Source organism: Salvia hispanica, chromosome 4 (genome assembly GCF_029641045.1).
Source record: "Salvia hispanica isolate PSC_SH4W2 chromosome 4, Shi_PSC_v1, whole genome shotgun sequence".
Taxonomy (NCBI): Eukaryota; Viridiplantae; Streptophyta; class Magnoliopsida; order Lamiales; family Lamiaceae; genus Salvia; species Salvia hispanica.
The window spans coordinates 35,384,223-35,411,257 of NC_142695.1; the positions used below are offsets into that span (position 1 = coordinate 35,384,223).

Below are 27,035 nucleotides of genomic sequence, written 5' to 3' on the forward strand. Positions count from 1 at the left end.
GAATCATTATCTTCAATTTTTCCGTTTGTTGTTTGTTGGATGGTTCGACAGAGTAGATAACTCGTGATTTGAAGCAATTAACTTTTTATAGTACTAAATTAAAATAGTTTTACACAAAAAAGTGAACACATGATGCTATCTCTCGATTCTATAGTCTATATATAACTTGCATGGGACATTGGGACTAGAATATCATGTCATATCTAGACATGCTCTGTTTTTGCTTTCTTTTTTGTTTAGTAGTATACCAAACCAAGTGAATAACATTGATTCGTTATTTTGGTGAGGAATTAGAAAAAAGTAAGATTGCAAAAGGAAAAATGAGGAGAGGGAAAGTAGTGTTGAAGAGGATAGAGAATCCATCAAATAGGCAGGTCAAATTCTCAAAGAGGAGAAATGGGCTATTGAAGAAAACTTTCGAACTTTCTGTGCTGTGCGATACTGAGGTTGCTCCATCGTCTTCTCACCTTCTGGAAAGGCTTGCCAGTTTTCGACTCACGAGTAGTTTTTCTTCCTATATTCATTTTTACTATTCAACTTTATATTCAGATTCTGATTACGTTTTTTGCTGCAGTATAAAAAGGACAATTACAAGGTACAAGATTAAATTAGGAATAACCCAAACTGATCGATGAACAAGGCATCACATCAATGGAGGTATGATTTGAGAAGAGTCATGTAACATATTGATATAATCGGGGTAAAACTAATGTACTTTAATTAAAGAAATCAACCCAAGTTTAATTTTATATCATTTGTTTAAAGCTTTTTATTTGCAATTAATTTCTCTTTATAAAAGAAATTATGGTAAAAGACAATGCTCTAATTAAATATATATGCAGGTGTGGAGAAACGAAATTGAGGAGATGAGTAGAACAATTGATGAGCTAGAAGCAAAAGAGAAGTACGAATTCCTACCCTCTCTGATACGTGCATATCTATAGGTAGATCCCCATATCTTTATTAATTAGTTAATTAGTGATTTGTATCTTTTTCATATATGTGTAGCATTATAAATAGGTGTCATTGTTATTCCTTTCCTTCAACGAATCAATGAATATATGAATTTACGTTTCTTTCTATTTTAGTTTAGTACTTTGTTTAAAGTTCGAGTTGTCGACGGGATTCCGCCTCCCATGACTTCTCTTTTATCTCTTCTATCGTCTCCGGCATCATGATAAGGGAAATACCCTTATCAAATTGGTGCTTTCATCCTCGAACTCATGGCCGAAGCCAATCTTCGTTCATGGCCGGAGATATCGCAAGCATCCGAAGGCTTGCAACTGAATTCAATAGCCGCAGCGTTGGAGTATATCCTCGCTTGGCATGCCCGACTTGAGACCCGGTTGATTGAACATGAGCGTAGGGCAGGAGCCACGTTCCCTCAGTTGCGCCCAGATCCTGACCCACCCGACGGCAATGGATCAGCCCCGACTTATGAGCGAGAACCCTACCCACAGCCACGTCAACCTACGTGCTGGGATTCACCTGGACGACCGATTCAGCAAGGAATTTCGGCATACGATTGGAAGCCCCCGACCGGCTGGCCACCGCCACCACCGCCTACATACGAGCTTAATCCCTACCGCCAGCCGTATTCGGAACCACCTGAACACCTGACCTATTTTGGCCAGAGTTGTTACGTGCAGCAGCAAGGTTCAGCCACAGAATACCACTCATGGCTCAACCAGCAGCTACCACCGCAGCCCGTGCTCTATCAGCCGCCGCCACAGCAGGAATACCAGCCCTTTCGACAAGTACCACCGCCACAGAGTCATTGTTGCTCAGCAGCGCCAATGCTTGCTGCACTGCCGCCGCCACCACCACCACCACGACAGCCCTCCTGCTCAGCAACAACAACACTGCCTGTTGTCCCGCCTCCCCCAGTCGCGATCTCTCCGTTGTGCAGCCCCGATATCTGTGGAATTAGATTAAATGAGTCGGATAATGAATGGAACTTGGATGGGAGCTTGAATGTTTCGGTCGTAGTCTCGGGAGTTGCTGATTTGGACGAGTCAGAGAGTAAAGCTGAAGGTCAAGTCATCATCTTCAAGAAGCCAAAGTCGACTATGGCAGATGATCGTTTCTTGCTAAACACCTTAACTTTGAAAACATGGGATATATATTCACTAGAGTTATATAAACCTCAGTTAGCAGATTTGATTGCTTTATCAGATATTACAACTAAGTGTGTTAGTGATTTGGATATGCATAATTCACCATTCATTCTCGATTTACCCATTCCGGTTGCAAAGTTGTACGAAGTGAGAAAATCATCTGTTCTCTGCCCATTTGACCCGGAGGGATGCCTCGCAAAGCTTCTGTTGTCGACGTTTTGCATTGCTTTTTGGTTTCCACCTTCAGGACAGGGTGGATTTTAACCGCGGGGGAGTTGATACGTGCATATCTATATGTAGATCCCCATATCTTTATTAATTAATTAATTAGTGATTTGTTATATCTTTTCCATATATGTTTAGGATATTTTCTTGTTCATTAAGTTAAGGGTATTTAGCATTCTAAATAGGTGTCATTGTTATTCCTTTCATTCAACGAATCAATGAATATATGAATTTACGTTTCTTTCTGTTTTAATTTAGTACTTTATTTAAAGCTCGAGTTGTGACGGGATTCCGCCTCCCGGGACTTCTCTTTTATCTCTTTTATCGTCTCCGACATCGTGATAAGGGAAATACCCTTATCACTCTCTTTCTCTGTTAAACTCCATTTTAGTATATGGTTGAATGTAAAATTCTTTTCTTCTGATGCACAAAACTACTATTCTAGTTCCAAATAAATGGAATCGTAACCGACCTCGCTAGGTAATAGGTGGTTTTGGTCCAAAACTTTTGGCTAATTTTGGATATTTTTATAGAGTAAAGGCCAAAATTGGTCCTGAACATATGGTCATTTTACGTTTTTTGTCCTAAACATTATCTTTTGGATTTTGTGGTCCTGAACATATGGAAATTTGATCATTTTGGTCCTCCGTCAACAATTCCGTTAAAAACTAACGGTCAACGAGTTTAATCCCGATTTTGACCACATTAAACATTTAATTTTGACTTTTTACTACCTAATTAATTCCCTAATTATTTTTTATAAATATTCTTTTAAAATTAGAATTAAATATTCTCAATCCTCTTTCTCTTCCCCTCATCCTTCGCCATTTTCAATTTTCACATTTCACACCACGTAATTCTCACTGCAAACGGTTAAAACAGTCTGAATTCGCATCAAAGTTTGCGCCTTTATTGGGGAAGCTTCCACTTCTCGTCTCCTTTTGCTGCAGTAGCTGCCATTCTTGATCTGGGTTTTTGCTGATGGAGGGCGGCGGCGGTAGGGGACAAGGGAGCGGCGTGGTCGGAATGGAGAGCCCGCGGATGAAGCTGCGGGCCCATCGAGCATTCGGGTTGGATCCCGACGAGGCGGTGTCTTCGCCGATGACAAGGCAGAAGGCGGCAGCGGCGAAGCAGATTATTGAGAATCACTACAAGAATTACATGCTGGGGTTGCAAGATCGAATGGAAAGGTGAAATCTTGTTACATTTTAGATTTGATTTGCTGTGTTTGTAATTGCTCGTTGAAGGTTTATTCTTGATTGGATTTTTACTTGATTTGGTGAAATTGAAGTAGATTAATTATAATTATTTTATGTATTAAAAATAATTAGGAGTAAAAAATCAGAATTAAAAGTTTAATGTGGTCAAAATCGGAATTACATTAGTTTTTAACGAAAATGTTGACGGAGGACCAAAATTATCAAATTTCCATATGTTCAGGACCACAAAATCCAAAAGATAATGTTTAGGACCAAAAACGTAAAATAGCCATATGTTAGGATCAATTTTGGCATTTACTCTATTTTTATGTAAATTTTGTGAATAGTTTTTTCATGACTTTTCTTGGTTATGTCCTCTCGAAACAAATGTCGTTCACGATTTCAAAATCTGAATTCAAATGGGACATGTAGAACTCAAAAGTCATTTTCGATTATGTTCGACATAGCTGGTTATAATTCTAAAATTTGAACTGAAAATCTGATTCCTAACCGAATTGGCAGTTTGGTTAAAACTGAGCATCTTTCTGCATAAGTGTTCGGTTAAAACCGATATCTTTATGCACAAGTGCACGATTGTCGGAACATCATATAGTATGTCGTGCGTTTGCGTACTAGCTAGTCAAAAATTGAACATACACATCCATCTATGCAAACAGTGGCAGACGCAGGGTTTTAACGTTGGGGGTCCAATATATTGATAACAATTGTTGGTTTTTTTTTAATGTCGGCGTAGCCGAAAGTTAAGACAAAGATGCTGAAGAGCCTTAAGTCAGCGAGGTATGTTTAAATCAAAAATCTCCCGATCCAGAGAATCCACTAGACACCGAGTCTAGGAACTCAGAGAACCTTTGGGTTACCTGTCGTAGGGAACACAATCACTTCCTTAGCTTTTCAAAACCCTCAACCCGCTATGCTATAAAGGTTAGTACAGAGAAGCAGGGATCGAATCCACAGAGACAAATGCGTAAGTAAACATGCTAAAAGATCTGGAAACTATTTTTTGGCTGCTGCCACGTAATTTTTTTCGGGGTTGAGATTTAATTCCTAGGCTTGGGAAATGAAATGTTCTATTCTAACAGCTAGATCTAGGCAGAGACAACATAACATGCATAATAACCAAAAGCATTCGAAACAACTACTGGACTTGGTAAACGACTTCCTAAATTAGACTAGACAGAGGAAAAACGAAACGTGGGGACCATTTCCCTAAACGGCATAGTACGACGGAAAAAAGCTGCAGATTAACCAACTAAAGGACTAACTAACAACGACATCATCTTCTCTAACTTTTATCATGAAATAACCGATGCAAAACAGAGCAAGCAAGGATCAAAACATGGCAAACGAAATTAAAACGATTAACACAAAGAACTACTGAAACTAAAACAGATCTACGATTACTAAACGAGGTAAACACACAAACAGAAATCAACTATCATATCCATGCATACGTGAACACATCCAGACATCGGACGCTTCATCCACTCCGGATCCAAGCCATCCACAACAATCAAACACCATTTTCATCTCCAATCTTCGCAGATCTAAACAAGCCAACCAATCAACTACTCCGCGCAATTCAAACTCCAACATCACATCAAACATCAACAAGCATCGAAAGCAAGAGGAAATATAAAGATGGCATAAAACAGAACATAAATGTAAATCCCATAATAAAATAGTGCGATATCCAACGAGATTATAACAAAATACGACCGAGCTTCGAACAGTGAAGACTCGGGAAATCCGAAATGTAAACAGAAAGCAAATGAACGATTGTATCTTCGCCTCCGTGGAGACGGTGTTACACCACAACTGAATCAGAAACGTGAACCCCCCAAGATGATTCCCCTAAAGGTGTGTAGAAAAATGGAAAAGCTAAGCTAAGAACCGATGTTGAGAAAAGATCCTTTTCATGTTGAACGCGTGCTCTTATTTATAGTGGGTAGAGCTTCTAGACTATTCTTGTGATTCTCATTTTGCTCTCCGTTTGGATGCTCCTTCCTCTAGCAACTCTTCCCTCTTCTGCTCACTTCTCCTGCCAACTTCTTCCTCCAGGTAATCTTCTTCTTCTTTCTGGGGCTGGCGGTTTCTCTACACACCTGGCTTATAAAATCTTGTTAGACCCAGGAAATCACAGAATTTATCCCCATAACCAATGCATGAAATTAGCCTTATCAAACTGCTCACACTTAAACCATACTTGTCCTCAAGTATAAAGACAAGAAAAAGAAATAAGGCAAATTTCAATGCATGGTTATTCCATGACCGACACACTAAAAACTCCTAGACCTAGACACCCTACTGACATACAAAAGAAAAGGAAAGAAAAACAAACACTTAAGAAAATAAAACACATAGGCATGAATTAGTTCAGATTTTTAAGCATCCGTCCCCACAAGTTTAAGGTCAATCCAATAGTCTACACTCTCCAAATCTTCCCATTCTCTTCTTCCACCTAGTTGGTTTGTCAGCTTGTTCAGATAGCCTTTAGCTTTACCAATTGTTGGATTCACTCGATCACTCATTCCTAACCAGGGATGTTAGGATCAAGCGCTCTAAGTTATTTTCTGCCACCTATGCTTCGGGTTATGAGAATTTCTCCTTCTAACCCCCTTTCCTATTTCTTTCCTTTTTTTTTTCTTCTCTTGGACTTCGTCCAGCTTATACCTCCTGTTTCCTGGACTTCGTCCAGCTTATACCTCCAAAATATATATTTTTTTCTTTTTATTTCCCTCCTCTAGACTTCGTCCAGCTTATTCCTCCAGATATATATATATATATATATATATATATATATATATTAAGATGACAACCCTCTTTATTGTAACACCATACCACCATTTTAGGCTATTGGATCTGAAAATCGTGTGCTTGTCATGCTGCCACGTGTAAAAACACGGAGGGGTAAATAGGAAATTTCTAATTTTACGTTACCAGATTGCAGTGTTGTTCATTGAATATTGCAGTCTTACCACAACAAAATTGCAGTTTACCACGACTGCAATATCTAATACAGTAGACTGCAATATCTAATACAGTAGACTGCAAATCCGTGTTTTTTCATAAAACTTAATCCTAGGCGTCCATAAATGAGATCTAACGGACTATATTGGTGGTATGGTGTTATCCTATCTATGGTGGCACCATAGTGAACCCCTATATATATATATATATATATATATATATATATATATATATATATATATAGGGATGTACTAGTATAACAACTAATTTTAAAGTTACAACGTACATCCAACCACGTGCTCCCATGTGGCACGAAAAATGCAATATTGTATACAGAAAAATGCAATACACATTTGTAGAAGCTATAAATGAATTTCGGCGGATTGCATTTTTGTTATATGCAAATTGCATTTTTTATCATTGAGTTTTGCATTTTTGATATTGACTGTTTAATTTGCATTTTATATATAGACGAATTGCATTTTTATATGTGAAAATGCAAAACTTAACAATAAAAAATGCAATTTATGTGAAAATGCAAAACTCAACACTATAAAATGCAATTTACATACAACTAAAATGCAATCTGCGAAAATGCATATACAACTAGATTGCATTTTTGTGTTTAAAATATTGCATGTTTTGTGCCACATGGCAGCACCAGATTGGATGTACGTTGTGACTCTAAATAAGGGGGCACCCTAGTGCTCCCCTATATATATATATATATATATATATATATATAGGTTTGTGTTAAAATGACAACACCTCTTAAGGTAACACCATACCACCAATCCTAACCAATTATTGGTACACATGGACGAATAATCAGCTGCCATGTGGCAATCATAAAAATTGCTCAAGGGTAAATTTTCGCTGACTGCAATATCCAATTCGCTGGACTGCAATTGCAGTCTAGCGTTTATAATATTGCAGTCTAGCGTGGTGTCACAGTGTCATTTTAAGAGTGTTGTCATTTTAACGCACCCCTATATATATATATATATATATATATATATTTTTTTTTTTTTTTTCCCTCTTTTTTTTCTATTCTCCTTTCTATATTTTTCTCCCTAAGCATCAGGTGGCAGTCCCCTTTTTAAATTGTTAGCGCTCGATGTTAAGGCTTATAACTCACTGATATTACGAGGCTTCACAACTAGATCCGCTAAGGAATCTTCTATCTTCTTCACTTCTGCCAAACCGATTTTAGCTTATTAAGGAAAGAGGCCTCAAAGTTGCAGTGCATCCTATTTTCAATTACTCTCCCTAAGGGAATCTTGCCTTATTAGCCTTGCTAATTCATGCTTAAAACACATAACCTAAAAAAAACTTACTAACTCCTAGACTTAGGGACTCTTACAAATGCTGAGCACAAACTGTACCAACTCTCCTACCCCCTCCCTCCCACTTCACTCCAGCTTGTCTCCAAGCTATCCTAGTGAAGGGGGAAATAAGGGAGTTGGTGCACATAATCAAAACAAAAAAAAAAGAAAACTTCTCACACTTAGACCGTACCAAGGGCTAAGTGGGAGAAAACAAGTACACAAAACAGAAACATCATGCTGAATATATACATAAACTTCTCACACTTAGACCAAGAATTGGGCTAAGTGGGAGAAAACCACATTATAACAGAAAAAAAGCATGCTTATTTAAATAAAACTTCTCACACTTAGATCAAAGATTGGGCTAAGTGGGAGAACACACAGAAAAACAACTATACATGCTCAACACAAACAAAACATAAACATATAAAACAAAAACTAAACAACTGAAAATAAAATTTACTCGGTCAATGGGGGTTTCAATTCTGAGTCTGGCTCCCTTGGGAGCCAGACCTGGGTGGTACGTTGGGGCGGTTCACTTTCAACTTCTTCTTTGACGGTGATGCCGGCGTTTCCTCCTCAGAGATCACAGGGGTTTTCGACATGGGCTTTCTTACTAAGACGGACGCAAAGGCTGGAGATGCATGTGAGGCTACCAAAGGCTTAGAGTGGGGTGGTAGCTGCTGTTGGGAGGAGCTTCCCTGACCGGGCTGCCTAATCACGTTACTTGGTCCAGAGGGCAGCTTCTGCTGGGTCTGGGGAAACATCTCCCCCAACCATTCTGCCATCTTCTTCATAATCCTGACCGCATCGGTCATCCTATCATTTTGGGCAGATGACCGCTCGGCTAGGGCATCCAGACTCCCCTTAATCCCCTGCAGCTCTTTCTTGACTCCACCGGTCTCCTCTCTCATCACAACCATCTCTTTCTGCGGCTCGTCCACGTCCACAGTGGTCACCTCCTCCATCAGGATCGGTTCACGCTTCACCTTGTCCACATTTGCCCCTACATCGTAGAAGCAGACCTCTTCTCCCTCCATGTACAACAACCCTTTGTTAAAGAAATAATCCAGACTAAACACCTCTGGTGGCTCACACATTGTCACATCTGGTTCCGCCTTCCCGAGCTTCAGGATGTAGTTACGTTGTATGTAGGCACCCAGCAAGTGACAAGTGTACATGTGGCGAGAGGTGTTTGCGGCCACTTGATGGCAGGCTTGTGCTAACCAGTATCCAAAGTGGACTTTAATACGTTTAGCCATGCACCATGTGAAGTATAACCCAGTGGTGATGAGGGCAGAGCTCGCGGTTCCCATCAAATTGTAGCCAATAAACTCTTGCGCAAATCTTAAGAGATGGTTTGTGATGTGTAAGCCTCTCGAAACACTTGTCTTGAATTTACCACTTCTTCCATGCGTGATGGACTCCCATGCGGTCTGAGGTGAGAATCCTGGGGTATGCTTTGGCGGTCCAAACATCCGCTCATTCCAGATCCCTTCATCATCTTCAGCAGTTGTGAACAATCCCATCCTCAGAGACCATTCCCTAATGCTCATCTCGTGCTCTATGTTGAAAAGGCGGAAAGAGATCACATCTGCATCCGGGTCAATGGTTGCCTTGATCTTGAATGTCGAGAAGAACTCCCTCGCTGCTATGAGCGGTACCTCCTGATCACTATGATTTAGCAACCATTCGAAGCCAATGTCCTTGATGTAAGACAGGAATTCCTCTTCTAACTCGATGTACTCCAGAACCTTCAGATCAAAGCGCTTCCCTGACTTGGCCAACTTGCCCACTGCACTCTTGTCCTTGTATGTCTGTGCTCGCTTGGGTCATCAAACTTCACCATGGACGTCGGGAGTTTTCTTGTTAACCAGATCTCTGTCCGCTCGAAATTAGGCACCTCTTTTTCTTCAGACTTTTCCTCTGACTCGGGCTCCTCTGCTGGACTGCCAGGTCTGGGAAATTTTGATGGTGCACAGGGCGGCGTCAGTGCTTCCTCCTTGATCGAGGAGATTCGCTGCAATTTCCTGGACTTAGGAGCAGCCACTGTCTTACCCTTCCTTTTGCGCTCCATGGCTTTCCGGTGCTCCTCTGCAGTATCCACCTCTCCTTCAGACCCACGATTCTCTCCTTCATCCACCTCATCCAGCAGACTCCTTCTCGTCCTTCTCTTGAACTTTGGTTTCACCGGTGAATATTCTGGCACCTCGTCCAGATCTACAACTTCCAATGGCCCATCATCCGTAGGCCCTTTTTCTTCAGCAATAACGGGGACCTCATCCCCTCCAGAATTTATAGGGATTTCTCCCTTGGCAGACATGGTCGGGGTTTCCCCCTTAGATAGTTTCGGAGTCTCCTCCTCAGGTTTTTCAGGGATTTCTCCCTCAGATACGATTGGGGTTTCCCCCTTAGATTTCCCAGGGATTTCTCCCTAAGTACACACGGTCGGAGTTGCCCCCTCAGATTCAAACGGGGTTCCCCCCTCAATATACAGACTTCAACACATGGGTTCCCCCTCCACAGACTTCACAATAGGGCTTTCCCCCTCAACAGACGGTAATACAAATATGTTACCTTCCCTCGCGGCTCCATTCACAGAGTAGTCCACCGCCATCCCATCAATCTCGTCCGCGAAACCGCTGACGCTCTCCTCTTCAGGTCCATCACCACCCTTTCCCTGCTCTCCGATGCCTGGGCTCGGCCCAGTTTCTGCATGTGATAGATCTTGGGGTTGGGCTCCTTCTGAGTGTGGAATAGGTGGTTGGGCCGTTGATTCGTGGTATCATCTGCGGTTGTTGGCGGATCGCCGAAAAGCGGGATAAGATTCTCATGGCCTCCTCTTTACTGCCAAATTTCTCCTCCAACTCTTTAAAAACGCCTCCTCCTCGGGATTTCCGACGGTAGGGGGTTCTGGAATGGGAGTTGGGCGTCACTCCGAGCATATATCGAGGACTGGAAAGGTCGCCAGAACCGGCGGCTGTTTGGACGAATCGCCGGACGGTAGTTTGGTGGAGGGGTCCTCCTTCCTCGCAATAGGATTCTGGGCCTTCTCCATGGTTTCTTCCTGCACACACTTGCAAAACTAGGGTAAAATTTGGGTTAGGGTTTGGGAGAAATTTGGGGAAAATAGAGAAGAGAATTGTGAGAGTAGAGAGAGAAAAGTTGGTTGAAATTTTTTATGTGAAAAGAAAAGGCGATGGGCTTTTCAGGGTGGGCAGGCGAACGGTTTCTCGGTGATGTAAGCAACCGTACGACCACTAGAAAAACGGAATTTGAAATTCAAAAAGTAACTGCCTTCCCTCCAAATTCTCACTGTGAAAACTCTTCCTCCCCTAGCAACTCACAATTCCAAAAAAAAAAATGAAACACCAAATTTTCGAGTCGAGGATCATGAGTGACAGAACAATTTCCCCAAAGAGTTTGGTGCTTCAAAAATATTTTTGGAAGATTAAATTTTTAATTTGTTTGGATTTTTCTTATATTAGAAAGCACTTAAACTATTTACACTAGCAAACGAGTATTCTCAAGACTTCCTAGGTTAGTGTACAGATAAACTTCTATTCCCCATTTTACCTGACCTAGGAGTTCATTGAGAATATCCATTTGCCTGACCAATTAGGAAATAAAAGCAGATGCATGCAGTGGCCTTTCTTCCACCACATGCAGATCTGCATTATCCCTATACCTTCACCCTGTGTCCATTGACTAGGAAAGGAACCGAGTTTGGGGCGCTTCCTTGGATCTCCACTGGTCCATTTGCTCGAAGGCCAATGATCGTGTATGGTCCTATCCATTTGGATTTCAACTTCCCAGGCATAAGTTTGAGCCGAGATTGAAAAAGAAGTACTTTCTGCCCTACTCGTAGTTCCTTGACCCGGAGATTCTTATCATACCACAGCTTAGTTCTTTCTTTATACCACATGGCTGAGTCAAATGGCTCCAGTTCTTGTAGTTGCAGCTTCCGTTCTTCTTCACAGGCCGACGCCCTCATATTCATCTCTTTTAAGGCCCAGTATGCCTTGTGTTCCACTTCCACGGACAGATGACACATCTTACCGAACACCAACCTATAAGGTGACATCCCGATCGGTGTTTTGTAAGCAGTCTTGTATGCCCATAGAGCATCGTCAATGCGCTTACTCCAATCTTTCCTCGTGGTATTCACCGTTTTTTCCAGAATGCTTTTGATTTCCCTATTCAAGACTTCAGCTTGACCATTTGACTGGGGGTGATATGGTGAAGACAGCCGATGATGCACACTGTATTTTCTCATCAAAGCCTCTATGGTGCAGTTGCAGAAATGCGTTCCCTGGTCTGAGATAATAGCTCTGGGTACCCCATACCTGTTGAAAATATTGGCCTTCAGAAATTTAGCTACTTCCTTTGATTCACAGGTGGATGTAGCCTTTGCCTCTATCCATTTGGATACATAATCCACTGCAACCTAGATGTAAGTGTTACCATGAGAAGACGGGAACGGTCCCATGAAATTCATTCCCCAGACGTAAAAATTTTCACAAACTATTATTGGCACTTGAGGCATCTCATATCTCCTTGAAATCCCTCCTGTTTGTTGACATCTTTCGCAAACTTGACAGAATTCAAAAGAATCCTTGTTCAGGGTTGGCCAATAGAATCCGCTATCCAAGACCTTTCTGGCAGTTTTCCTGGTTTCGAAATGACCTCCATACGCCAGGGCGTGACGATGGTTGAGAACATCCCTCTGTTCCAACTCTGGAATGCATCGTCGAATTACTTGGTCTGAGCACATCTTCCAGAGATAAGGATCATCCCAGAAATAATATCTAGCCTCACTCCTTAGCTTCATCTTCTGGGCCCGGGAAATTTCTTGGGAAGCTGGCATTTCTCCTGTGACTAAGTAATTAGCCAGGTCAGCGAACCATGGCTCTGCATTCAACGGATGCTTCCCTTTGTCTGAAGTTCCTGGACCTGTTACCACCAACACTGCTTCCCAGTTGATAGGTCTAGCAGATTTCCATAGATAATAAAGATGTTCCTCGGGGAAGGCATCAAATATAGCTTCTTCTGTGTCTCCTTGGAATATTCGACTTAAATGATCTGCAACTTTGTTCTCCGTCCCCTTTTTATCCTTTACTTCCCAGACGAATTCTTGCAGTAATAGAACCCAACTAATCCACCTAGGTTTAGACTCTCTCTTGGCCAGGATATACTTAATGGTTGCGTGATCAGTGTAGACTATCACCTTCGACCCTAGTAAGTACGGCCGAAACTTCTCAAATGAGTATACCACTCCCAACATCTCCTTCTCTGTGGTATCATAGTTCTTTTGAGCCTAGTTGAGGGTCTTCGAGGCATAGAAAATGACATAACTTTTCCCGTCGATCTTCTGACCTAGGACCGCTCCTACCGCAAAATCACTCGCATCGCACATCATCTCAAAGGGGTGGTTCCAATATGGCGCTCTGATTATAGGGGCAGAGACAAGTCTATCCTTTAACAATTGGAAAACATTTTTGCAACCTTCATCAAAATCAAATTCCACATCATTGTGCAAGAGATGCGTAAGTGGCTGGGCAATTTTTGCGAAATCCTTGATGAATCTTCAATAAAACCCTGCATGACCAAGGAACCCTCTAACCTCCTTCTGATTCGTGGGGTAGGGTAGCTTCGAGATCACATCCACCTTGGCCTTATCCACTTGAATCCCTCCCTCAGAGACCACATGACCTAGGACTATTCCTTCTGGCACCATGAATTGACATTTCTCGAAATTTAGGACTAGATTCTTCTCCTGACACCTTCTCAGTACCAGATCTAAATTGGCCAAGCACGAATCAAAGGAATTTCCATACACCGTGAAATCATCCATAAAGATTTCAATACACACTTCCAGCAAATCTGAGAAGATGCTCATCATACAACGCTGGAATGTGCCCGGTGCATTGCGTAAACCAAATGACATTCTTCTGTATGCATAAGTGCTGAACGGACAGGTAAGGTTGTCTTCTCCTGGTCTTCAGGATCCACATATATCCGGAAGTATCCACTGTATCCGTCTAGGAAGCAAAAGTATTGCTTCCCAGCCAATCTTTCCAACATCTGGTCAATGAAGGATAGAGGAAAGTGGTCCTTCTTGGTGGCTTCATTAAGCTTCCGGTAATCAATGCACATCCTCCATCCAGTCACCAATCTAGTAGGTACCAATTCATTCTTATCGTTCTCTATCACTTGTATTCCTGACTTCTTTGGCACCATGTGAACTGGGCTGACCCATTCACTGTCTGGAATGGAGTAAATAATACCTAAGGACAGCAACTTCGGGACTTCCTTCAGAACTTCTTCCCCCATGTTTGGGTTCAGCTTACGCTGCCGGTCTCTACGAGCCTTTGTCCCTTCTTCCATTCTGATGTGATGCATACAAAGGTGGGGCTGATTCCCACTAGGTCGGAAAGAGTCCATCCTATGGCCTTCTTGTTTATCCGGATTACTTCCAGTAGATCATTCTCCTGCTCTGCTGTCAAGTGGCTGTTGATGATCACTGGGGGAATGTTTCATCTTCCCAAAGGTAGGCATACTTTAGGGTCTCGGGCAATTTCTTCAACTCCTTCTTTGGTGTGATGGCTTCATAGGGCAGGGGATTTTTCTCCAGGCCTCTGGTTGCCATTTCACCCAAGTCAGTTCCCTCGTCTGGGCTCCTCACTTGAACAGACCCTGTCGACTCGAATGACAGTGGTTGGTGGCAGAATGCCATGATCGCTTCATTGATCTGTTCGTCTGTCAGGTTCCGACTTAAAAGGGTTTCACACCACCCTGCCACCTCCTTGTCAACAGACTGACTCAACTCCGAATTGTTGAACTGTTCCTGCATTAATTCGGTCTCAAGGTATTCCTGGACCAGGGGGTTAATAACATCAACAACATGCAAATTTTCCACATCCAATGGTTTCTTCATGGCTTCATCAATGCTAAAGGTTTATTTCTCCCCATGGTAGTCTAGGCATATAGTACCGTCAAACACATCAATAATAGTCTTAGCGGTGCGTAGGAATGGTCTTCCTAAAAGCACTCTGCAAGACTCAGCAGATTCGTTATCACTCATTTTTATTACATGGAAATCAGCTGGGTACAGGAAATCATGCACGTTTACTATCACATTCTCCAGCACACCCTCGGGTGAAATGCATGTTCTATCGGCTAACTGAATTACTACTTTCGTAGCAACCAGACTTACCCCTATCAACTTCTTATATATCGAAAGTGGTAACACATTTATCGAGGCTCCTAGATCACATATTGCATGCTCAATTTTAATATCACACAGAGAAATGGGCAAAGTGAACATAACTGGGTCTGTACATTTTGAGGGCATCCTCCTTTTCTGTATCATAGCCAACACATTTTCTTCAATTACTATCTTCCTGTCGGGCTTGGTTTTTCCAGCTATGAACTCCTTGATGAATTTGCTAAATGTGGGCAGCTTCAGGGCCTGTAGGAACGGTAAATTGATTTCCAGTTTACTGAAGATCTCCATGAAGTCTTCAGTGTCATCCTTCTTCTTCTTAGCCTCCCCTCGGTGAGGAAATGGCTTCATGCACTTCAACGTTCCTGCTGGACCCCCGACTGAAGATTCTCCGATTTCTTTCCTTCCTTCCTCAATCTCCACTCCAGGCTCCGGGTCTAAGAAAAATGGATCAGCCATACGAGGTATTGGCTTCTCTAAATCACCTTTTTGAAGGCCATCTTCTACCCTGGTGTTCCTTATCTCAGTATCCCCTTGATCAGTGGTCAATTTCCCGTCTTCCTTACTTGTCATAGGAGGTACACTCTCATCATCTTTCATTACTGGACCCTCATAGCCCCGTCCTGACCTCAGAGTGATCTGACTGATATTTGCCCGGCCAGGTGGTTTCACTGAAGCCGGTATCCTACCTTCGTGTCCCCTCATCTCATTCAAGGAAGTGGCCAATTGCGACATTTGTTTGGCCAACATATCCATGGAAGAATTCTGCTCTTGTTGTGCATCTTGAATTTTGTGTACCACATTATTGTTTGCCTGCATATTGTTCTGCATATGTTGTTGAGAGCTGACTAGGTCGTGTACCATATCATCCAGATTCCTCTGAGGCTTATAGTTCGATTGATTGGAACTCGACCCTTGATTATGGCCCGGTCCACTCCCCTGATTTGGGCGATAGTTCCCTTGACTTCCTTGATTGTTGCTGAACTGACTCCCTGACCCTTGATTTCCCTGGTGTATATGCTGGAAATTCTAATTGTTTCCCGTGGCGTTCCTCTGGTGTGGTGGCACATAAGAACTCTCTTGATTACTCTGGTTCCTATTGTTCCAATTGGGTTGGTCCCCTTGATTGCGATAACCCCAGCTGTTTGGCCCTTCCTGGTTCTTCCCCGATCAGTTCGAATTATGCTGTGGTCCCTCTTAACTGCGGTTAGGCCAATTCTGCTGGGCTTTTGCTGGACCTGGGTACTTTAGCTGTGGCTGTTGGTGTTAGGATTGGTACACTGAAAAGCATATTTAGAGCATGTTGCACGAATAGAATTGCTTGTGTACAATATATTCTACAATCCACTTTTAACCCAAGGCGAGAAGAAGTAATTTTATCGCATTGATGTTTGCTTGTGCATTTATAAGATGTTTCTCAAACATTTAAATGTATAAGAAGCAAATAAGTCTAATTCTTCTACATATTAGACTGGTCATGAACGACATTCACAGAAGGTGACGCAGTTGATTCTTTGTAGAAGAGAAATAAAATTTCACAACCTAGATAGGCTTTGGCTACCTATCGTGAAAGGTTGCAGTGTCAGTCCGCATGTTCCTTACCTTAGGAAATAAACGACACTGGTGTGGTATTGCACTAAAGGATCTAACAGTTGAGATAAGTCTTTCTTGCTATTTACTGAAAGATGAGGTCTCGGTGATTGTTATTTCTTAATCATTGTTGATATAACATTGAGCATACGATATTGATTATGCACTACTTTGATTTATCAAAATGGTGCGATTTTTCGCAATCCAAGAATCCTGATATCTTGGGCAGTGGTGATCAATGTCTAGAGGTGCTAGTATTGTTATTGCAATGAATCGTGTGCTGGGTGAGTCCAGTTTGATAATATCCTCAAGAGGTGTTCGAAAAAGGTGTTATTATTAAAAAACTCGGCCGGTTGTAATTTATTCCAGAATAATAAATAAAGATTTTGAACTAGACAACTCTTGGAAAAAGATATTAATTAATTAAAGTCAAATAACAGACTTAAATTAATTAATGGGTATTTATATCTTAAACACGGGAGATAATAAATTAAAGAGGTAAAGCCCGGATTGCTCGTAATTTGGGATTGGACGGGCAGTCAATATTATTATACTATAGTGGATGATAATAATATTCTGTTTGGACTTGTATTAAATTGGGGCTCAATTTAATTAGTAAAAAAGTCCAACAGGTTTGGCCCAAGTCCAACCTCCATGGATCCCTAATCTGGCCCATCATAACTCAATATAAAAGGAGATTAGAAAGGAGATTTAATGTGATTTAACACATAAATTTCGTTCTCCCCTCTCTGGTGTGAACGGTTTTCTTAGTTCTTCATAGAACTGAAGTTCTGTCTTCTTTCTAATCAAGCCCTTTTCGATTCTGACAAGCTTTGCCCACCCAAAGGTCATTATATGAGTTCGGGATACAGATTAGAAGATTCGTGGTTGAGTACGAAGAACATCACGTGGAGAAGGCGCAAGCAATCGTCGATTCTTTGGAGAATCAGATCGGTAATTCTAAACCGTAGGAAATTCATGAATTAGGGTTTTAATTCCTTTTACATGAATTATTTGTGTTCTTGAATACAATTTGATTGTTTAACATGTATTTAATTAATCCCATAATCGTTCAAATAGATCCGTGTGTATGATTTATTTGTGTAAGCATGACTTCCGCTGTGAAAGGGGTACCAATCCCCAACAGTTGGTTCCCATCGGCCCACCTGAAATAGGGGTTGTCTCTCCATGGTGCCTCCTTAACCCTCCACTGATTCCAGCCTGTATTCTGATTATTTTGATTCCAATTCCCCACTGCATTCACTTGGGCTTGGAATTCTCCATCGGGCGGTGGACCATAATAGATATGGAGTTGATTTTCCTCTGGACCTGGCGGTTTCTCTTTCTCCTGCGAGGTAGGTGAATTCTTCTTCTCAATTGCACTTAGAAGTGCCTTCTCCAACCGATCTATCATGTCCCCGAATCCTTCTTCTTCTTGTTCCTTTATTGCATTAGCCGAACTTCTCCTCATGATACGTGGGTTATCGTACGCCTTCTTTGCATCAATCAGCCTTTCCAAAATCTCACGTGCTTCACTTGCCTTGTTCTTGGTAAAATTCTCCCACTCGAGGAATTCATTAAGTCCTTAGACTCGGGATTAGCTCCTTCATATAACAAGTAAAAAGTCTCAGCCTCCATCATCCTATGATTAGGACAAGCGTCGAGCAGCCCCTTAAACCGAGACCAGTATTGGCTCAAGGACTCAACGTAGTCCTGCTTACATTCCTAAATCTCATTCTTTAAGGCATTTGTTTTGTTGGACGGGAAGAAATAGTCCAGGAATTCCAGTTTGAAATCCTTCCATGTGTTGATCGAGTCGGGTGGAAGCCTCAGCAGCCAAGTATTGGCCTCCCCTTTAAGGGCAAATGGGACTGCACGCAGGCGATAGTCCTTCTCAGTGGCATCGTTGGGCCGCTTTTGGATGCTGCACAACTTACTAAACTCGTTTAGGAACTCGTAAGGACATTCATTCCTCCGTCTAGAAAATGTAGGTAAAACACCCAGCACGTTTTTCTTAATATCAATAGATCTCTGTCGCTGATTCGAGACTATGGCATGGGCGGGTTCACCATCGAGATGCGCGGTGAGTGAACCGATCTCCAGATCAGGGTCCTCCAGGTGTGCCATATCTGCGTCTGCCTCCTCCTCTTTTTCGGAGTGCTCTGTTTCTGTAGACGACTTCGAGTCCTCTCCTCCTGACGAATTCCACTCTTTTTCACTTTCTGATTCGAACGGAAATGGATCTACTGTCGTGAACCCTGATCTGGTGGTGACTGTGGATGTTGATTCCTTGACCTGCCACCTGACTTGAGCGTCCCTCGACCCAGACGGGTTATTCTAGTTCCCAAATCGTGAGCCCTTGCTCATAAACTGCCAGGAAAAACAAATAACAGAAATTAAAACTATATACACCAAATCTTTAAATATGTAAACAAACTACGCCATCCATCCCCATCAACGGCGCCATTTGAAGAGCCTTAAGTCAGCGAGGTGTGTTTAAATCAAAAATCTCCCGATCCAGATAATCCACTAGACACCGAGTCTAGGAACTCAGAGAACCTTTGGTTACCCGTCATTGGGCACACAATCACTTCCTTAGCTTTTCAAAACCCTCAACCCGCTATGCTAAAAAGGTTAGTACAGGAAAGCAAGGATCGAATCCACAGAAACAGATGCGTAAGTAAACATGCTAAAAGATCTGGAAACTATTTTTTGGTTGCTGCCACGCAATTTTCTCGGGGTTGAGATTTAATTCCTAGGCTTGGGAAATGAAATGTTCTATTCTAACATCTAGATCTAGGCAGAGACAACATAACATGCATAATAACCAAAAGCATTCAAAACAACTACTGGACTTGGTAAACGACTTCCTAAACTAGCCTAGACAGAGGAAAAATGAAACGTGGGGACCATTTCCCTAAACGGCATAGTACGATGGAAAAAAGCTGCAGATTAACCAACTAAAGGACTAACTAACAACGACATCATCTTCTCTAACTTTTATCACGAAATAACTGATGCAAAACAGAGCAAGCAAGGATCGAAACAGGGCAAACGAAATTAAACCGATTAACACAAAGAACTACTGAAACTAAAACAGATCTATGATTACTAGACGAGGTAAACACACAAACAGAAATTAACTATCATATCCATGCATATGTGAACAGATGCAGACATCGGACGCTTCATCCACTCCGGATCCAAGCCATCCAAAACAATCAAACACCATTTTCATCTCCAATCTTCGCAGATCCAAACAAGCCAACCAATCAACTACAATTCTCCGCGCAATTCAAACTCCAACATCACATCAAACATCAACAAGCATCGAAAGCAAGAGGAAATGTAAAGATAGCATAAAACAGAACAGAAATGTAAATCCCATAACAAAATAGTGCAATATCCAACGAGATTATAACAAACTACGACCAAGCTTCGAACAGCGAAGACTCGGGAAATCCGAAATGTAAACAGAAAGCAAATGAACGATTGTATCTTCGCCTCCGTGGAGACGGTGTTATACCACAACTGAATCAGAAACGTGAACCCCCAAGATGATTCCCCTAAAGGTGTGTATAGAAAAATGGAAACGCTAAGCTAAGAGCCGATGTTGAGAAAAGATCCTCTTCATGTTGAACGCGTGCTTTTATTTATAGTAGGTAGAGCTTCTAGACTATTCTTGTGATTCTCATTTTGCCCTTTATTTGGATGCTCCTTCGTCTAGCAACTCTTCCCTCTTCTGCTCACTTCTCCCGCCAACTTCTTCCTCTAGGTAATCTTCTTCTTTTTTCTGGGGCTGGCGGTTTCTCTACACACCTGGCTTATAAAATCTTGTTAGACCCAGGAAATCACAGAATTTATCCCCATAACTAATGCATGAAATTAGCCTTATCAGATGCGCATAAGATATGTATATATTTAATTTTTTTAATTATGAGTAAATTTTGAAATAAGTAAAGTAGTGAAGTATAAATATGAAATTTTTGTGTATAATAGTTGTAGAAAAATAGAAAAAACGTGACAAAAATAGCAAAAAAACTGAAATGATCAATTATGAATAAATTATGAAATAAGTTATGTTAGAGTTTGTATACTAGAAATCACGTTTCGAGTGATTGAATACTGTAAAACTCTTATTTTATTTTCTAAGGGTTAAAACAGATTATTTTGTCATAATGTTGTTATGTTTTACATTTAATGGATGTTATTACATGTTTAAATGTATAAGTTAACTTAACAAAGTCTAAGTCTTTGTTTAAGTCGATCGGTTGTGGGCGGCGTCCACTTTAAGGTAACACGGTCAGTCCTAAACAAAGAAAAAGAAGAATTTCACGACCTAGATGGAATTAGACTATCCATCGTGAAAGGTTGCAATGTCAGTCCGCATATTTCTAAGCCTTACTGAAATAAGATGACATTGGTGTGGTAAAGCACTGAACGGATCTAACAGCAAGTCTTGTCCTTGGGCTATCTACTGGAAGGCGAGGTCTTGATAAATATTTATTTCTTAATCAATGTAGGTTAGCATTGAGCATACGGTATTGATTATGCATTACTTTAACTTATCAAATGGTGCGGTTTTTTCGTAACCCAATAATCCTGATATATTGGGTAGTGGTGATTAATATCTAGCGGTGCTAGGATTGCTATTATATTGAATCGTGCGCGAGGTGAGTCTCGTTTGATAATGTCCTCAAGAGGAGCGCGAAACAAGGTATTATTATTCGGAACCTAGCTAGTTGGAGTTTGATTACTCTATGAATAATAAATAAGTGTTTCATGCTAAGTCCACTCTTGGAATTAATAAGAAGTTAATTAATTAAGTCCATAGCAGACATTAATTAATTAATGAACATTTTTATCTTAAGCACGAGAAATGAAAGTTAAAACGAAGACTCGGATTACTTATAATTTCGGATTTGGATGGGGAGAGTTCAATATTACTTCTGTAGTGGCTGCTCGTAATATTCCAATTAAAGCTTATATTAAATTGTGGGTTCAATTTAATTAGTAAAAAGTAAATTGGATGAGCCCATATCCAAAACCTTCCATAGATCCCTGTCTGAGCCCAAAAGGAACTTAATGTAAATAGGAGAATAAAGGAGACAGAAAAATAACACAACACATTATTTTTCCTCTTAAAATTTTCGTCCCTCTCTCCTAGAAGGGTTCGAATTTTTCTTCTCCTCCGTGGAGTAGAATTTCTGTCTTCTTTATTTAAGTCCTAGTATTTCGGTGAGATCAGCCCACACAGATATTGGAGTACAGTTCGGGAACTAGAGAGAAGATCCGTGGTCTAGTATTCAAAGCGTCACGTGGAGAAGTCGCTAGCCATCATCAATTCTTTGAAGAATTAATTATGTATTATTTCTGCTCAGTAGAAAAGCATGTTTTGGGTTTCAATATTCTTAAAGCATGATTAATTCAAGTTATGAGCATGATACATGTGAAAATTACGCGAATAGCTTTTGTCTAAATAATCTGCTAAATAGATCTGATTATTATGTGATTTATTTGCTCGATTAATAATTATTAAATTATGATAATCTGAATTGCAACGCTTCCGCTGCCAGTTCCTTCAATTGTCAATGAATTATTATAAACAATAAAATGTTTTTTTGAATAATAGATAGCTACGAGAACATCACAAAAAATTGTAAAAATATAAGACTAACATATAATAGAATGAATTGTTGAGGGTTCCAAAGATCCCCCAAGATCCTTAATAGGTCCGCCACTATATGCAAAGGTAAATGGTAGGATTTAATCAGTTCTGTTGTTACCGTGATAAAAGTAGATTCCACTCTGACTCTTGTGAAAAATACGATTTATCCAAACATATTGAATCACTTTTTCCATTTTTATTTTGTCCACCTTTTCAAGATGTCCATTTAAAACTCTGTGCCACTCTTGTGAAAAATACGATTCCACCTCCGTCTCATTCAAGATGTCCACTTTTTCTTTTTAGTTTGTCTCATTCATTCAAGATGTCCATTTTCTTTATTTGGAATTAAATCATTTTTTTATCCTTTCTCCTCATTAAAATATTGAATCACTTTTTCCACTCTATTTTATCACAATTAACTATTCCATCTAAAACTCTGTGCCACTCAAAAATGTGGCTATTTTGAATGGGATGGAGGAAGTACTGGACAACTTAAGTAATGAACTAATGATTGATCAATTTCTATTTTATTTGTAGACATCTCGCTGGAGAAAATCTATCTGCATTAGGCATGAAAGAATTAAAGCAATTTGAGCGCCAATTAAGAGTTGGGATCGAACGAATTCGCTCTAAGAAGGTATAATCAAATAAATCTTTTAGGATATGTTGCCTATATTTCGTTGAAAATTAGTACTAAGTTTCTTTAACAGAGACGAATTAATATGCAACACATAAACTATCTGAAGAAAAAAGGTACGATTCTAAAAACTAATTCCAAATTTAATTTACAGATTTACTCAAAGATGTAATCACAAACGCACTTCTTGTATTACATGTGACAAATGAAATAGAGTGAACTACAAAAATAGTCCCTGAATTATGCGTTTATCTCGTTAATGAATCCTGGACTTTAAAAATATCCCCAGACAATCCTGGACTAAGCGTTTATTAAAAAAATGGTCTTTTTTCACTGTTTCGTGACGAAAGTACCCTTTTAGGGGGTTTTGGAGGGTTCGGGCAATTTGGTCTTTTTACATTTTAAATATGATGTTATTTCAGTTATGTACTAAATCTGATATTATTTCAAAATTATCATTTTTCTTCCCTTTTGTCATCCTTCACTTTGTTTCTTTATTTCAATGTTAGATTTAATTTTATAAAATTAAATTTTAAATTTTGATTTTTAAATATCAATAAATTTTTTTAATAATTAAAATTACTATTAAATAATAAATTAATAGTTTTAATCAATATTTGATAGTGTCTAATATTTAATCAATAAGGTACGACGACACCTTAGATTTAATCAATATTTAATAGTTTTAATCATAAATAGATCATATAACACGATTTATTCCGAAATAAATATGCATCTAATGTATAGGAGAATTTGACTAAAAATATTATGAAGTTGACTAAATCGTGTTATATGATCTATTTATGATTAAAACTATTAAATATTGATTAAAACTAAGGGGCGTCGTACCTTATTGATTAAATATTAGACACTATCAAATATGGATTAAAACTATTAATTTGTTATTTAATAGTAATTTTAATAATTAAAAAAATTTATTGATAGTTAAAAATTGAAATTTAAAATTTAATTTTTAAAATTAAATCTAATTTTGAAATAAAGAAACAAAGTGAAGGATGCCAAAAGGGAAGAAGAATGATAATTTTGAAATAATATCAGATTTAGTACATAACTGAAATAATATCAGATTTAAAATGTAAAAAGACCAAATTGCCCAAACCCCCCAAAACCCCCAAAAGGGTATTTTCATCACGAAACAGTGAAAAAGGACCATTTTCGAGATAAACGCTTAGTCCAGGATTGTCCGGGGATATTTTTAAAATCCAGGGTTCATTGGCGAGATACACGCATAGCCCAGTGACTATTTTTGTAGTTCACTCAATAATATAATATACAGCACACAGACCTTCAAGAAGAAAATACTAATCTCCAGAGGAAGGTGACTGCTTTTAAAAATTTTCCTAATTTATTGTCAAAACAATTTAATCGGGAAAATTATCATAAAAATCATAAAATGTGTTGATAAAAGTATAATTCTTCCCACAATTTTATAAATCAGTGAGAAAAACTAGAAAATTTGGATTTATTCGCGATTATCTCGCGGCAAAGAAATCTGATATCCTATGTTTAATATATTACTAATATTTTTCAAATTAAATAAACAACGGGTTTTTATATGAATAGATCTTAACGGCGATGATATCCATAGTATAATTTTCAAGCTACCGTACGATTTTACCAAAAATATTTGTCACAAGATAATTGTGAACAAAATTCAAAATTCATAGTTTTTCCAGCTAATGTTCAAAGTTACGAATATGATATAATTTGACTAAATTTTCATTATTTTTAATAATTTGTTCATTAATAATTTATCACCTTCTTTAATTATGAATTAAGAGATTTTGTTTAATTGTGTTTGAGAGTAAGCTTAGCTTCTCGAGCATCAGGGGAGGCAGCACAAGCTCTATTACTTTTGGATCAGATCCAGACACAGTAAATAACACCAATTAAGGTTCGAACTTCGAATATATAATTAATTTCATAATACGATTTCTTATATTTTAACATACTCTTTAGAGATGCATTTTCTCTTCCATGATCCTTTGACAACGTAGAAAACGCTAAATTAATGGTATGTTTGGTAGGGGTGATAACTCATCTAGAATTCTATCTCTGTATGAGTTATCACCCCACTAGTGTTAATAAATATATGCGGCAGTAAGATTTAGATTTGTGACTGACTAATTTGGCCAATCATGAATCATGCACCTAAACTATTATAGTCTATAGACACAACATAAAAAAATTAGAGTTTTTTCTGATCTTATACTATCAATTAAACATCAATAATAATTTATCATATTTTTCCGTAGTAATTCAAGCTTGCAATTAACTTATTAGTTGGAAGGGAACATGCAAGGAATTGTATTTTATTTTAAGATTAAATTTTTTATTTTTAAAAGTTATGTTCTCAAATAATAGTAGTCATCTTTGTTTGTGTAAATAAATTCATGTCGTTTAAAGGCTTAGTGATATAAATCTATGTGTTCATTATAAAATAATGCATTTCAGGTGTTTCTCATTTTTATTATACACGGACGATCTATTTGATACAGTATTAAAAGTATTCGATCGCATGTATCATATAATTAGAGTTTTAGATCTTCTATGCCATCTATTAGATATTAGTATTCAAAGGTTTATCAATGTTTTATACTGTATAATTAAAATAAACATATTCATAGTATTCGTATGTACCATAATTTGTTCACACATAGTAGATCCTAACAAAATGTGGTACGGAGTATATATTATGAATAAAAACCACACTGAATAAGTAAAAAGAATAATATTTAAAATATACTGTAAATCAACTAAAAATAATAAAATTATAATTAATTTAATTATTAAATAGAATATTGCCAAATTGGGGAAACTATAATTATTGTTAATAGTTTTTTTTTTCTTCATATATTGATTTCTAAGAAGAAAGAAGTATTCCCTCCGTCCCATAAAAGATGTCTCACTTTCCTTATTAGTTTGCCCGATATCATATTTTCCTTTTTAGAAAAAGTTCTCTCTCACATGAATATAGAAATTATATTTTCTCTCTCCATTTAACACAAAAAATAAAACCTCCTAGAATTCCGTGTCATCCCATGTGACATCTTTTGTCGGACGGAATGAGTACTATATTTTTCCTTTTCAGATAGGTCTTACTTTGATGAGTTAAGATGAGTTAAGACTTACTTTTATGGGACGGATGGAGTATACATTATTATTAACTAAATTCAATTTCTTTTGTTGGCATATCTAGGATTGAATGGTAATGTCCTCACCAAGAATGTCAAGACGTTTTACTAAATAGTGAATAGATTTTTTAGAACAAACACATATTTTACTATTAATGTTTTATGATATATTTTCATATTATTTATTAGATCAAAGAGTTATTATCTATTTTAATATTTTTTTATAATAAAGAGCATCACAGCAAAATTGATTTTATTAATAATCATAATATTTTATAAATATCTATGAAATTAAAGAATTATTTTATATTCTTAAATTATAAAAACCATTCTTTTATGATTATGAATTAAAATGGTTTATGTACAAAATTATTAAGTGAAGAAATCAATAAAAGTTAGTAATGTGAGAAAACCCATAAAATATAAGCCAATAGGAGAAAAGTCAGAAAACTAACAAAATTTATTAATTTGAAAAAATAAAAAGTCATAAACATAAAGTGAATCAGAAGCTTCAGATGGGGTTCGAACGGTTCGAACCACGGTAATAACCTCACAATTAAGAGGCCATATATCAATCCAACTAACTGCACTAGCACTTCATGTTAAAAATGATAATATATATATTATATATAGTGAATATTGAAATGGGTGAGGAGCCCGCCCGCCCCCATTGTTTCGCCCTTGCGAGCAGCGGTTGGGGCGTGGCTGTGTGAATGGGCGTCGATTTTAGGCTATTTTTAATTATTATTTTTTAAATCTGAATAAATAAAAAATTGACCTTTTTTTCGACCATTTTTTTTTGCCATTTTTAAAAAATAAAAATTTCTTTTTTTTCCCACATTCATCTATGAATATGACTCAATTCCCCCCACAATTTAAGGGTGCAGTTTTTAATTCCTAATA

The 27,035-nt window shown here is 38.8% G+C and overlaps 1 pseudogene; it reads left to right on the forward strand.

Moving 5' to 3' along the window:
- Positions 1-320: 320 nt before the first annotated feature.
- Positions 321-27,035, forward strand: part of LOC125195046 (agamous-like MADS-box protein AGL11) — a 32,149-nt pseudogene continuing 5,434 nt past the window's right edge.